Source organism: Pinus tabuliformis, chromosome 2_2 (assembly GCF_031772625.1).
Source record: "Pinus tabuliformis cultivar Carrire ecotype Pingquan chromosome 2_2, CPIR1, whole genome shotgun sequence".
Taxonomy (NCBI): domain Eukaryota; kingdom Viridiplantae; phylum Streptophyta; class Pinopsida; order Pinales; family Pinaceae; genus Pinus; species Pinus tabuliformis.
Genome location: NC_142300.1, coordinates 605,852,064 through 605,868,691, shown reverse-complemented (window position 1 = coordinate 605,868,691; position 16,628 = coordinate 605,852,064).

Sequence of the window (16,628 nt, the reverse complement as noted above, 5' to 3'; positions counted from 1 at the left end):
TCAATACATATTCTCCCATGGATAGCTTGATATTATGGCACCTTCCAGAGCAATTTATTGTTCCTCCATTTTCAATCATCACTTGACACTCTGGTGTTGGATATAGGAAGCAATTCAATTTTTTTGCTACCCTACAATGAATAAAATTGTGGATGCTTCCTGAATCAATCAACACTTTACCTTTTTCTTCTTGATTTGTCCTTCTATCTTTATGGTTTGAGGAGTGGTAATTCCCGCTAATGTATTACAAGATATGGTCAGATTTAATTGTTCTTCATCTAGGCTTTGTTCCTGGAGTATATCCTCTTCTTTTGACCTTTCTTGCTCCTTTTCTTCTTCCTCTTCACAATCTACGTAGAATAATTTCTTCTCGACACACTTATGACCTTTAGTGTATTTGATATCACAACTGTAACAAAGCCCTTTTGCTCTTTTTTCTTCCAATTGTTGTGGTGTCAAACTTATAGGTTGTGGAAGACTAGGGGCAACAACACTTCCATCTTTATAGTTGTGAGTGGTATGCTTCCTGGTTGCCATAATTTTGCTTTCCATTTTTCTTGCTAACCTGAATGCCTTCTCTAATGAATCAGGTTCCCAAAGGCAAACATCATGTTGGATATTATCCTTTAAAGACCCTATGAACACATCAACCCTATGCTCCTATGGAATATATTTTACCCTTATGTTAAATTTTTAGAACTCCTCAATGTGCTCCATTATTGAACCCTTTTTTTTGAGACTTATCAATTGGCTAAAAAAAGTGTTGCTTTTTGTATCCTCATAATGTGCTATCAATTCTTCCATAAAAACTACCGAAGCGATAAATTGTTTACGAGAGCAAAGCCATTGATACCATACAAACTGATTTGGTTCCAAATATACAGTTTCCATACGTACCTTTTGTGTGTTTTGCACATTATTGAGATCGAAGAATTGCTCCATCTGTAATATCCATGTGGCAGGATCCTTGCCATCAAACTTCCTCATATCGATTTTTGGAATATGGTGAGTCTTCGATCCAACATTAGCATCTATGGAATCATGATTAACATTTCTTTTATTCTCATCATGAGTTTCCTTTAGTACCCTTTCATGCTTAGTGCCCATTTCTTGTAGCAACTTATTCATATTTATCTTAAATTCGTCCATGTCTATCTTCAAATCTGTCTTCAAATCTGCCATGTCTCTCTTCAAATCTGTGTTCGAATCATCCATCTTAGCTTCCATGCCCTTTATCTTAGATTCCATGCCATTTATCTTAGCTTTTTTTAGCTTTTGTGAGCATGACATTTGTTGCATTTGTTCTTGTAATTTTGATATATCATGTATCATTTCTTCCTCTTCTTCATGAGTCATGCTAGAGCTTTCAAGTTCCTTACTAGGTGTTTGCATTTTCTTTCCTTGGGGCATCAGTTACCGATAATAATGTTGTACTATGCCCTTTGAATTCCTTCAAACCAAGCTTATGCAAAAATAAAAATAAAAACAACACACCTTTTTTCACTTTGTAGAAGCCTGATATTGAATCTGATGTGTCTCTGTAATTTCGGATCATTCAATTCTGAAATTTTGACCTGTAGTAGCCTTCTGAGTCCTCTTTCCAATGCCACAAGTCTGACCCAAATTGGTTTCTCCAAGGAAGAGTTATGCGAAATCTCCCACAGTGAGTTGCTTATAGACCAGTTCAGTAGAGCAAACTTGTACGACGTGCCACGAGTCATTGTTTCGACCTATGGATCTAAAAAATGCATACAAGAAACTACAGTCCGTCCTATTTCTATACCTTCTTATGAAATTTCAATCCTATCCTCAGAGAGAAAGTTATGACGATTTTCCCTAGGTCACCTGTTTTTAATGTAATTCAGGAGTCTGCAAAAAGACCAACTTCCTCATATCATATCTCCGAAAAATATCGCGTGAAAATCTCTGAAATTCAGACCCAAGGTTCAGAGCGATTTCTTCTCAAATGGGTTTTTTTTTGTGAATTCTGAAACATCACAGAAAAAGTTATAGCGAAAATGCCACGATGACCTTTTTGGAGCAGCGAAACCATAGAATCCAAGGCTTTGATACCAAATGTTATGAAACCAGCTCAAGAAAAGATAGAAAAGATAGATCAACGCCTTATAATTCAGCCTCTTCGAGGGGGAAACCTCCTTTACGTTACAAAAATGAACAATTCTTGGATGATTCAAATGACAAAACTTCCTTTCTATATATAGGAGTCTAAGGAGACACAATATAATCCAACCGACCTAACAATAATAATATAAAGCCACAAAAATAACAATAGAGGGATTCTATGGGGCACAGAAATAACAATATGGGGGTAATAGGGGCACAACAATATACATGAGGGGTATAACTACAATAGCAATGGGGTAATCACTAGTATTATAGGGACCCAACAGATTAACAATAAAAATTCACGTTCCAATGAGCACTCGAGGATTTCATCTTGCACTCTAAACTTGCTTATGTTTAACATCTAACACTTCCACGAATGCCCTTCCGTTCGACATGCTTAGGAGAGGATAATTGAAGCATTGTGCTAATAAAAGTTTTTTCTCCCAACTTCTAATTATGGCTTTATAATGGAGACTTGGATTCCTTCCCTCCATTCATTATGCTCTATAACTCTTGGGTTTTCTTACAACTTGGAATTTTTTAAAAGCCTTTGTTCTTTTATGGCCTCGGAGGTCCAAACATTAATGATATCATGTGATGTAGTCTAGGAAACAAGTCTCAAGTTTTGTAATAACTAACATGAAAAGAGTTAAAGCAAGGATAGAGAGGCAACTCTTCTCTTTGTTTTAATGGCATGTTCTTTCCACTGAGAAGTAGAGCATCGTTTGGATATGCAAAAATAATATGGATTGTCCTTGAACACTTAGACCTCAAAAGACGTAAAAATAGTCACATAGCATAAGTGACCATTTCTTCAATCATCTTTAGGGAAACCTAATTTAACTAACAAATTTTAGTACAATGTAATGGAGAAATAATATAAAAGTCACTCCCACAAAAACGTAAGTTTTACAAATTAACATCGATAGCGTGATGAAGAGGATTACTTCACCAATCAATGCACAACTTTTAGGCTTTGAGTATGTTTTCAAGCAAATTATTCGAGACTCTAAACTCTAGAAAATTAGGCCATCACGTATAGTTGGGGTGTCATTTGTAGTTTCAATTTAAGGGGGAATTGAGGCCATTGGGTTCAAATTAATGACTATGATGGTTTTCTCACTTATTAACCACCCTTACAAGAGTAGGCCAACCACTTTTATGAAATTTGAACCTTGGTGGAGTTGGGACAATACCGTATTTTCACTAACTTGATTAATCTCTTGTCATCGGTCCATAATTTTTGACAAGGTAAATTATCATGGAAGGTCTTGCACAAGAAGGTTTTGACAATATTACTTTATTGCAAAACCTCAACCTTTAGAACTTGATCTTCACTCTAGTTCCCTTGAAATCTTGAGACCTCCTTCCTTATTCAACGCATTTGGAAGTCTTGTGATTGTTGATACAACTCTTGGGGCAAAAGTTAGATTAGGCTAGGATCTTACTGAACATCCAGATATCGATTTAGAGAACATTGCATGAGAGAGAATTAAATTGTCCTTTCAAAAAGAGAGAAATTTCTAGATCCCATTCTCTCTTAACTGCACCTTGGGTGTGAGGTTTACCTAATAACCACCTCCTTTCGGTTAGGAATGTAAAGGGGTGTGTTATAGGAATATAATAGAAATTTCAATTATAAACAAAGTCTTACCAATAACCCAAGATCTTTACATGGTGGAATAGTTCCCTTGTGGATTTTATCTAATTTTGAATTAATTGAAATTATCAAAATTTTGGAGGTACTTTCTAGCCTAGTATGTAAGAGATGTTGTCATGTCATGTAAACATTAGGAGTTTTTTGACTCCTCGTTTTGACAACCCATAGTTTTTCCCATAGTATTCTTCTTTAATTTAGCTTATTTTGATCACTCTCAGTGCTTGGTAAATTAAATAAATCGATTTTATATAGACAATTTTTATAATATTAATTCTCACAAATTTAATTAATAAAAAATGTGTTATTAAACCCAACCTCTATTAAATCTCACAATTGTTAATGTATAATAAGTAAGAAACCCTATTTATATAAACATTTTCTATAATATTAATTCTCACAAATTTAAATAATAAAAAATGTGTTATTAGCCCAAACATCTATTAAATCCCATAATTGTTAATGTTGTGTAATAAATGAGAAACAATTAATGTTGTTAATCGTTAAATCTTTTTTTTTTAAAACCTAAAATGCCATAATTTTAATCCATCAAATGTATAGTTTATTTCTAAATTTTAAGTTAATTATTCATCTTAAAATAAAAAATAAATTAGGTTTGTTGTGTTGGTGCCAAGTGGTGGTAGCGTCACTTTCAAAATTTGAATTATGTCATCATTAGAAGGCATGGTTAAAAGTTAAAACAGCCAAACGGTTGTTTTGAAAAAAGCATAAATGAGAAAAAGCTTAAATTAAAAAAAAACAAATAAATTACCGACCTCATTAAATGCGATTCGAGTTTGGACGCCTGGCGGGAGAGCAGAAGCGGATGTCGTAGGAGTTGTTTCACCGGACTTCAAAGCCCAGAAGAAAAAACAGGGTATTCCTCTGGCATTTACTTCAGAGCGCCAGACAGGGTATTCCTATGGCATTTACTGCAGAGCAGCTCCAGTTCTGGGAAGAATCCCTTCTAATTGAGAAGCGGAGCCGAGCAAACCTAAGACGGTGGGGAAGAATCCCTTTTAATTGAGAAGCCGAGCCGGGACGGACGGTGGGAAGCTGTAATATGAAAGAGGAATTGGTTGATCATGAGATAATTCCGCAATTGAGTCCACCACCGTTCCTTCCAGCCAAAAATAATGGTAATTCACGCCGTTTTTCTTGTGCAAAAAGAGGACAGGGTTACTGCACAAGATAATGTACTTCCTGCAGAAACACAAAACTCGAATGAAAGCAAAGGTGAGCTCGATGACGCCAGGATGACACTAAGCGACGCAGATAAAATTAGAGTTGAGATGATGATCAAGAATGGTGGCATTCACATTAAGAATAGTAGCATTAAGTTCACTTTCAGAATGCGAATGTGAGGTTAATTACGCAGCAGCAGAGACAGAGACTGAAGATGATGATGGTGATTTGATGTCAGAGTTTAGCCACGAGCTTCGGACGATCCTACACTAGTGGCTCCAGTTCAGATGCACAGGGAGTTCATGTAATGTGATGGTCTCTTCGGTGGCCATGGACGCAGGACAGAGCAGAGTTCGACTTGAGAGTTCAGGCGATGTGATGGCAGCCTTCTTGATTGTTTGTGGCGTCTGTTGTGTTGTTGATGGCGACCTTTTTGGTTGTTTATGGTGTCTGCTGTGTTGTTTTTTGTTTTTTATAAAAAAAAAATTGGCTTACTTTTTCCATCGATTTTGGTACTGTTGGCTCTCTCTGGTTATTCTCTTCTGAATTTTAAGCATGGCCATGCCGATTTTTGGTGTTGATATTTTTTTTTTTTTGGGTAAATTTTAACTTCTGGTTGCTTTCTCCGCCGGGCTTCGCTGTTACCAGTTGTTTTCATAATTTTATTTCTTAAGGTTAATGAATGGGAATTGAAGACGGTCCAACCCAGACCCAAAAAAGCAGACGAGCAGGATGGAGGTACTGATCGGCATCTGAGCTAGTGGCAACTTGCCCTACCCTTTCCACAAGCAGGAGAAGCACCGATTACACGTGAAAGGAGCATTCACAAGTATAGTTTCCTCATCGAGATGTGCGAGCCGAGTCCCAAGCAAGGATCAATGATGCCATCGCCTTTACGTCTGATTCGTATTATTTCCGTCACTAGCGAGGTATCTAAGTGCATAAAACCCCAAGGAATAGCCAGAATCTCACGCCTGGGCTTGGCACTCCGATCTGAATCGAAACAGCCGATGCAGATTCCACTGATGCAATGGTCACAGGTGAAGATACAAATTATAATGTGATTTGTTTTAAAGTTTAGGGTCGATGCAGATTCCACTTATACAATGGGCTCTGCTTCATTTCTCTCATTTTTAGACACAAATTATAATGTGATTTTTTAAATGAAATTTTAATGTGATTACTTTTAGAGTTTAGAACCAGCAATGTGAAGGAGCCATTTAATATTTTGGTGGTCTGAGAAGGAAAGAGAAAGGTCCATTAGCTTTTGGTCCAAAACCTATGGATCGTCCTCATTTCAAGCACACGCACAGTCAATCTGTTCCTGTCCTTAGGTTGTTTTGGTCTCCTTTTAATACATTTTTGTAATATGTCACTGGCTCTTCAATCTTTTTAAAGTGATTTTGTTATTTTTTTAATATTTGTTTTACATGATTTTTTTGGTTTTATTTTTGTTAGTTTCAATGCTTGGGAAATTATCTCTAGCCCTATCACTCGGGCGAGGAGGAGCTGCAGTGGAGGCAGGGGAAGGCGGAGGAGAAGAAGTGCAGTGGAGGCAGGGGAAGCCGAAGGACAAGGAGGAGGTATTTTCGGTTAAATTCAACTCTTATTCTTCTACATAATTATATCAGAAGCATTTTTAAGAATTTATATCATGTGCCTTCTAATGCAGGTAAATAAAGGTGCATGTGCACTGTTGAATCTCTCCCTCCTCTCACAGAGAGGTAGAGGGTGGAGTGCGAGTCCTATTTGAGCTCAAAACCCCCTTAAGCCTCGTGATTTTCTCCTGACATATGTAGGGTGCACGAGTTTCTGGTTTTACAAAGGATGTACTTCTACCTGTAATTTTTGTTAAATATTTTCTTGTAATTTACAATTTATGGTTAATATCTCTCATTTTTTTTCAGAAAATTTCTTTTAGGCCCTCGACTCCTTTCGGGTGGTGGGAGCAAAAGCGATTTGATCGTTGGATGCAATAAATGTTGCTATCTCGCGGAACACATTCGACATTTGTAATCGATCGGGAAACCGTACACGGGTATGAGAGGGTTAGTAAGGAAAGAACACCTTCGATCGACACATTAGTAAGAATTCCAACATGTCGATCCGGAACACATTGAAGGAAGGGTAAGCTCCCAATGTCTCATGAGTTTTTGTTTTCTTCGTGTTTTAAAAATATTTCTCATTATATTTTCTGGTTTTGTTTTTGTTGTGTTCAATGGGCCAGGAAATTAAGGCTTAACCCAAACAATTCAACTCATGAAAGTTCCAATGCTCCATGGGTGTAGTGGGTGCAGCAAAGGCTAAAGAGCAGGTATGTCTGGTTTAATTTATCAAATTTTATGCAACATACGTGTGTTTTGAAATTCAAAGGGGCTAGTTTATGATTTCTGGTCTTTGCAAAATGTACTTATTTCTACCTTAAAGTCATTGGTCTCTCTTTCTTTACCTATATATATTCCATGAAGACAAGTGCATATTTGATATTTTAGGAAGAAATCAAAATATAGATATATAGATTCCTTCCATCACTTCCGACATACTTTGCCACTTTTGTTGCTTGCTCAGATTTTACCACTCCAAACAGACTTAAACAACTAAATTTACACTAATTAAATTGGCCCATGTAAATAGTCTTCCAAAGGCAATAGACAATTGTTGGTATGAATACAAAATTACAAATAATACTTTAAACATTAAAAACCAACTATCTTCTAGGAAGTTTCAACATTCTTTAATAAGAAAACTATTTCTTCATACAATAAATTCTTCCACCAGATTTGCAAATTAGTCAAAAAGGATTTTGACTAGTTCCAACATCGTTGCATGCAATGACAATATTTTCTGAAAACTGTGATTGCAGATAATGATGTTGAAACTATAAACATGCAGAAAGGAGAATTACAGATTTAGATCTCACCTCTGTAATTATTTCCATGATTGTAATTTAGCTTAAGCCTAGTGTAAGGGGCTCATTAAACTTCATGCCAAGGATTCTCCACCAATAATAATCAAATCATCTCCAACTACTTTAACAATAGTTCTTATCAAAGAAAAACATTGATTGATGAAATAGACACATGCCTCCAAACCAGTTGCTTAGGGTCCAACATCGATGTGTCATTTTGTTATGATGGAAAACTCTAAAAAATGCTCAACCCTCTTTCTATTTGACTCCATTTCACTCCATTTTTCCATTTGAAAGATTAACAAGAAATCTGACATAGTCCCTATGCATGAGCTTCTGTCCCTTGTAGGCATTTCCATCCTTATATATAGTTGCATCTATAGGTTAAGGCCATGTATAACCTATATGTTCAACTCTGCCTACCCACGACTCTATTACACATAGCCACAATAAATGCTTCATTTTTTTTGGGTATAGTCAAAGACCCTTTACGCTTACCCTTTGTGGTCCAAGACTTCTGGTTCCAACTTGGGGACTAGTGGTCCTCACGAGAACACTTGGGAATCCCAAAATATCATCCTTGCTTCAACATGTGGTTGCTAAAATGAATTTTGTAATCTAGTGAAGCCACCTCAAGATCTCCAAGGTGTAATGACCTTTTCCCCTGTGTTCTTGATTGCTAAAGAAAACAAAGCCATGTCAAAATGTGATTTCTTGCATGAAAATCTTTCATTTTACTTCTAATCCAATCCTCCATTGACTCAAGAGCTATAATCACTTTTCTCCACAAGCCTTCGTTCCTTTTCATTCTCCATAAACTTTTTTTTGCTAAATCTTGTTCAAATAGATGAATATTCTTTAATTCCTTTATACTCTTTATGGTTTTGCAATCTTTTTCCTCTTAAAATATGGTATTCCTCCCCTTTATATTTTTCTTTTCCACTGGAAGCTAAAGCATGTTTGGTATTGCTTCCCTTTATCTTTTTCTTTTCCATAGGAAGCTAAAGTACATTTTTCTATTTTTTCCCAACATTCCTTTTGGTATCTAAAGCTAAGAAATGCCAATAAATATGTATCCCCTCCAAAACTAATTTGACCAAAGTTAGCTTGCATCTTTTGGATAACATCGGTAGCAAGAATTAGTCATCCTCTCTTCAATTTTTTTCATAGAGCCAACTCCAATCCTTGAATTTGTAGTTAGTAGGGTTGAGGAAAAACCTTAGATATTTTAACCTTGCATCAATATTTGAGCAAATTGTCTCTCTACCTTCCTCTAGACTATTAAGCAACACTAAGGATTTATGAACATTCACATACATCCGTTTTGCATGCTCAGGGATCACTTTATACTTTTCTACTTCCACAACTGTTTACATGCCAAACATTTTTTTTTGCATTTACAATTTTTTTTCATTTACAAATAGTAAATAGGACAAGGAGAAATAGGTTCTCATTTTAATACCCTTCCCTTTTAGATGCATTCACCATTATTCTCAAACATTTTACAACCAACACTGATAAATAAGGAAACATAGGGCATCCCCACATTAGACCCCTAAGAAGTTGAGAAAATTCACCCCGTAATCTAATTTACCACTTAAGATCTCATCCCAATTTGAATCAAAACAATCCAATGATCTAACTAGCCCACCCTATATTAAGCCTTAGCTAAGTCTAATTTCATCATAATAGTTGATTTTTTTTTACTTTTTCTTATATGTAGTCCTCGTTGTGCTATTCCTCACCACACTATGAAGAAAACCAAACAACTCTTTTGAGACAAAGTCAGGGGGAATTCTTTGTTTTAAGCCCATTTGTTGTAATTATTGTTGAAATTTTGTACACAGAATTGCATCGTGAAATAGGGCTATAATCATCAAAATTTTATGGATCGTTTTGCTTTGGAAGAGCTATAAATGTTTCATTCAATGCAATAATACTTCACTCTAAACTCTAGATTCTTTTGTCACTCTCAGCAACTCCTATTCTAGGAGGTCACAAAAACACAAATAAAATTTCATTGTCCAAGTATGTGGACTTAGTCTATTTGATTCCTTAAAAAGATTGTAGAATTGATTTGAGTCCCTCTTTGGTTACTTTAGCTTCAAGTTCTTCATTTTTTTGTTCTTCAATCACTATTATTTTTGCCTTAGGAGGTTCTTGGAATAAACTTTTGAAGTGCTTTACTCCTCTTGATGCCATCTTTGAGAATTTTCAAGCTTCCTCCCATCTTTCTTACTTATCTCCCATGTATTTTTGATGTTTCATGTAGTTTTGGAAGAATTTAGTATTTTGGTTTCCCTTTATCAATCAAGTATCCCTATTATTTAGTCTTCATTCAACTTCTTCCTGCTCTAATAGATTCATTTTTATTTCTTCTAAATTTTTTAGATTAATATTCTTCTTTTTTGTAGTGATTTGTTCCTTTTATGTTTCAAACAATTTCTTGATCTATTCCTTGGTCTCAGTAAGCTTTTGTTGAGCATTCTAGGATTTTTTCTTTTTCCACTATGCTATTATGTTTTAAACTTTCATCAAATTTATTTCGGATAGATAAATAGTTGTCTCCCTTGTACAAGGTTCATATTTCTTCCAATTCTAGGTGATCAAATTTCTGAAACCTTCTCCTTTTAGCAAATTATGGTTAAATTTGAAGGGTTTTTTTATGCTTATCATCTTTTTCTAACGAAGATATCCTTCCAAACATTTGTTTACTATCTTAGTTTTCCCATCAGATTGAGGATGATAAGACGAGCTATGAGCTAACTGAGTACCAAGACAAGAAATTAATTCAGTCCAAAAATTTCCAGTGAAAATGGGATCTCTGTCACTTACAATAATCTTTGGGTTTCCATGTAGCTTTTGAATTGTTTCCATAAATGCAGTAGAAACTGTACTGGATTTAAATGGATGTGATAATTCACAAAAGTGTGCATACTTGGTAAGTCTATCAACTACCACCATGATGACACTTTTTCCCTTAGACTTGGGTAAACCTGTGATAAAATCCATTGAAACCTCCTCCCAACGTTGCCTTGGAATGGATAAAGGTTGTAGTAGACCCGGTGTCTTAATTGTTTCAACTTTATTCTGTTGGCAAACCAAACATTCTGCCATAAACTTTTGAATATCTGATTTAAGGCCATCCCAAAAAAAATCCTTCTTAACCCTGTGGTAAGTTTTTAAAAATCCTGAGTGCCCTCCTAATGGAGAAGTGTGCAATTCCATAAGAATCTTTTGTTTTAGCTGGGAATTCTTATAGAGGTATAAGCGATCTTTGTACCATAACGAATCATTTTGCCAGCTAAATGTATTAGACGTACTGGAATCTTGTTGTAGCTTTCGAATAAGTGCCCAAACTTCTTTGTCATTCTTCCATTCCTCCCTTGCTTCTGTTGGAAATACTGAGAGTGGGGGTGAATAAATATTTCTTTTTCCCACTATTGTTTTACCAGTTAAAACATATATATTCAGAACACAATATGAACAGCAAGAATAAATGCTTTTATTAATATAACTGTGCAGTAAAATAAATACAATATATAGATGGTCACAATCAGTTGCCAAGCTCCAACTTGGACTTTGGTGAGGCTCCAACCTCCAGAGCACCAACTCTATTTTCCCAAGACACCAATCTTGGACTTAAGAGCCAACTCCCAAGGAGTTCAATCCTTCCTGCTTTTGAGGCACTAACCCTAAGGACTCCAATCCAATCTCACTTCTGAGGCACCAACCTCAAGGACTCCCATCCTTCTCACTTTTAAGGCTCCAACCCCAAGGACTCCAATCCTTCTGCTCTCAGAACTCTTCTCTGTTGAGTTATGTGTATTTACAGCTTCACTGTAGTCTCCAAACTACAGTATCAATGACAACCATGTCTTCTTATGGATGAGTCTTCACAGCTCTGCACACTGCACACGCATAGTCTCCAATAGCCTTTTCTGCTGCTGCTGCCTCTATAACCTCTACTGCTTCTGTAGCCTCTACAACCTCTGCTGCTTTTACTACCTCACATTCTGGTTCTTCACCCCAACAACAGCTCCAACAGTGTTCAACAGCCGCAGCAGTGTTCACTAGAAAATTCAAACAATGCTCCACCACCTCTGCTGCTTCTACTACCTCATATTCTAGTTTGTTTGCAACAACCATCACTCACCTGCAGTCCTGTATTTACTGTTTTTATGCATACCTATCTTTGTCCATTTGTTTCCTCTTTCTTGGTGGCTGTTCGGCTTCCTTCTCGCCTACTTCAGCTTCCTCACTTGTTGGCTTGTTTCTTGTTGTAGCTTCCTCTGTCCATTCGTTTTCACAGGACACGTCGAATCAATGAGCAAGGATCGAGTCACCTGTAGAGAACACAAGTTCAAAAACGTGTAACAGTGCTGCTTTTCCAATGATTGTGGGCATACACAGGGATGGAATTTTTTAACAGACAGCCACATCCTTATCATAATCACAATCGCCATGATTTGGTCTCCCGCACTATCGGGACTATTCCTCACAGTATTTTTGCCTCCACACTATAGAATCAGAGCCACCCTTTTTATCGTCGCTTTTATGTCTATCGGAAGCCACTGACCGAGCCTCTAATCAACCATCACCGAGCGCTTTAATCAACCCGCCACACTTATAGACATATATGGAATTACCATAAAACACCTCATGGCCATATGTAACCATATAATATCAATACACAAAACTAGCATAAAAACCGCTTGACTCAATGTACGCGGATCTCAAGGATTATATGGTTGCTTTCATAAATTCGGCGGGTCCGGATTTCGCAACCATAACAAAACTCTTAAGGCCTAACCTCCAATGAGTTGCGGACCCGATATGGCTTTAGACTCCCTTTAATATTGATTCGGGTCCGATGAACATCGGCGTTTGCTGTAAACAATAGAATAGCCTCTTCCGAGGCGATGGACCCGACACCCTTTTATGATCTAGCCTATTCAAATTTTGGCTCCGTCAATTCGGCGAGTTCACCTCGGTGACTTTGTAATACAAAGGGTCTGCGAACCCGACTCTCCTTTAAGCTCCGTTCTAAATAGATTTCAGGTCCGGCCTATCGGTAGTTCTCTATCGGCAGATTTGCAATGTAGTGGGTCTGTGGACCCAATACTCCTTTAAGCTCCCTTCTAAAGACATTTCGGGTCCGGCCTATCGGAAGTTCCCTATCGGAAGATTTGCAATGTAATGGGTCTGCAGACCCGATGCTCCTTTAGGCTCTATTTTATAATATTTTGGCTCTAGACAGTCGAATCTTACACTTAACTATCCCAAAGGCCTTTGCAGACCTGATATTACTTTATGCTCCCATTTATAATGGTTCGGCTCCGGTCTGTCGGAGCATACACTTCGGTGATTGCGAAAGGCTCCACTCCTCCGATGCGATATTGATTTCGGAACCGAAATCCTTATCCGCTGCACTTCATAATACTTCGGCTCTGGGATTTCCTAGCATACACTTCGGCGGTTCCGAGGCCTCTCCTCCGATGCGATATTTGGTTTCCGGACCCGATATGGGTCTGGACCAAAATTAATATTCTTTCAACTCCGCCACTATCCCACCTAAGGGGAAATATTTTGAATTCTCTGTGTAAATAGAGATATTCGATATAACACTTGTAAAATGATTTAAGGAGTCTGTATAAAAAGGAAATGACTCCCAAGGTTTCAATAACATGACTCCGATAGCCCTATTTGTTTGTAATATATATATGTCTCCTCTTGGCTCCTCTTGCTCCATCTGCTCCTCTCGGTCCATTCTGTTTGCTCCTGTTGCTCCGCTAACTCTGTCTGCTCCATTGCTCCTCTTCTTTGGCATATATGTATGGTCTATAAGTATGGCTCCGATAGCTCCTCCGATGGCTCTGTGTGCACCTCCTCTTTGGCATATACCGATGGCTCTATATATATTTCTCCTCTTGCTCCATCTGCTCCTCTCAGTCCATTTGCTCCATTTGATCCGATATGCCTGTTTTATAGGTAGCGTTCCTCTTGCTTTGACATGGCTCTCCGATGGCTTGGTGGCTCTGTCTGCTCCTCTCGTCTCCATCTACTCCTCTTGGCTTGGCAGTGTCTTTCAAAGACCACCTTCTTGCATATATGTCTGTTTCCGCATATATATATATATATATATATATATATATATATATATATATGGCTCAACTATCGTGATGGCCTTTGCTCCTGTCTCTTCATGAATCTGCTCTGCATCCCCTTGGCTTCATGTCATCCTCTAGTATCCAGAATATTTCCATATTGACATCAATGACAACCTAGTTCAACAGCTTCATTTATCCAATCTGGTTGGATAATAGAAATGGCGCACAACAATGCTTCCACATCCTCATCCTTTCTTGAGAGTTCATCTGCCACCACATTTTGCTTCCCTTTTTTGTATATGATTTCAAAGTCACAACCCAACATCTTTTTCACCCACTTTTGTTGCTCTTTAGAGGATAACCTTTGTTCTAAAAAGTATTTAAGGCTATCATGATCCGTTTTTACCTTGACGTGTCTTCCCATTAGGTAGGGTCGCCATTTCTTAAGTGCATGGAGTATTGCTAACATTTCCTTCTCATAAATAGCTTTTCTTAAAAACTTTCCCTTGATTGGACGACTTTCAAAAGCAATGGGTCTTTCATCTTGCTCGAAAGCAAACTCGAAAGGAGCCCCACTACTTCTTCCCAATGCCCCTCGTTGGTTGAAATCATCCCGTGTTCCCCTTATTGCCTCTCTACAATTCTTTTCTCTACTTACCCCGGCCTCACATATTCTGAGCCCCTTCCTCGACCAAGTATCCCTACCCTATTTTATGAACCATCCCTCGCTCCTAGTGTCAGCTAACGTTGGCCGAGCTGGCTTTCCAAACATACCAATTCCCTAGCTTCGAAGGGCTATTTTCCTAGACACTCACCCCCTACTCACTCTCCTTGAAGCCTAGGTGTCTGCCCTCATGGCCCTTGACATCGACATAGCCCAAGCGTTCATGCTTCATTCGAAGACATAGAATGGAATTACCTCTATAGAAACTACTGCTACCTTACCCAATCACCGTAAGTTTTCCAATAAGAATAGCATACAATTTTCATGTAGCCATCAACCTTCCCTACTTATCCCAGTGAAATCACAATAGACCCTTTCCATGAGAATATGTTTCCCAAGTACAATAATATCGATACATAACTTCTACAGTCGTGATGAATCTTGCCACTTTTAACGTCCAAAATATTCTCATAACTTGAGTTTCTCTCTCTCCCCAACCCCTTGCCCCCATGCAATCCCAATTCAACAAACAAGACATTGAGGATCATAATGAAGTGCAGGCAAAGAACATACATGTTAACCACTTGGGATCGCTGAGCCTCTTCACCTTCTATAAAATGCTGCTCCACCTTCATTTTTGTATCCTCTCCATTAGCTCCCACCTTCATACTAATTCTCTTCTTTGCCAACCACCTCTTATGCATGTGCATTCGACCTACCTTATTTAATATCATAATCATGCTCACCGCCACCATGCCCTGTGCTTTGAGCGTGTGGGAGGCAGTGGCATAATGCATTTTTAAAAATGATTTGGGATGTTGGATATGTGACCAACAATGTTTCACTTTATGTTGGTATTCTACATTAGATATTTCTCTCATATACTACTTATTAGATAATTGCACCAAAAATGTTCCATTTTGAAATTGGTCAGGCTAGACATTAGTCTACCCTTTTCATCTTGTTTTAACGTTTATCAGTTTGATGTTCTACCAATTTGTTCAAACCTTTCATCTCCTTTTAAAACCTATCTATCTGTTGTTTGGTCATTTAGTGACATATGTTCAAAATTTTATTAGAATGCTTTATAGCGGTTCCATAACGATTTTTCTAAACTACAACATGTTTTGTTTAAGCTATTTCGGGAACCATCTGGCTCGATAACATCACAAGAACATTGAATTTTGCAGTGAGTTTCTGAAGTAGAATCCCTTCATCGAAAGAAGTTTCTGTGAAACATTACTCTTAGCTGTGGATCTGTGGTTGAAAATGCAGGCATAAAAGCGGCACACGTACTAATTACATCAATGAATTTCTTAGCTTCTCACATCAGGTAGCAGATGGCCTATCAAAAGAAGGGTGTATCATAGAGCCGAGAATATCAAGTTGTTAGAGTTTGAGATTGGCGACGATCAATAGTCATCAATTAAATAGGGCTAGGGAAGATCAAGTTCTCAGAGTTCAAGAATGGCGACAGTAAGTAGTCAAATATAATGGGCACTTATATCCTTTTTTATGTTTTGTATGAAAAAGTATATGTAATGATATGAAACATAATATCATTTTTTATGTAATTTAGACATCTAGGAAGAACTTAGGTACATGTTTAGTTTCCAAAGAACAAAGTGGATATTGTGAATGACAATAATGATAGTTGGAAGAAATAGTTGATAAGCCTTTGTAACGAAAGGAAGGACGGTAAGTGTTTTTTTCCATAAAGTCAAAGGTAACAAAGTAATTTTAACTGCTTTTCTTTTAAGTATTTATAGTTTTTTTGTTTTTGAAAAAAGGCTACTCACTACATTAATAGATTTTGTTTAATTCAATACTTTACACCTAAAAATGGTTTGGTTAGAACACTGACTATGTGTTCTTTTTTAATTTTTAACCCAATTGATTGTTTCGATATTGATTTTGTTTTTTTGCAATGTGTGGGTGGCTCTCGATTCGTGTGATGTGTTGGTAGTTATATTTATG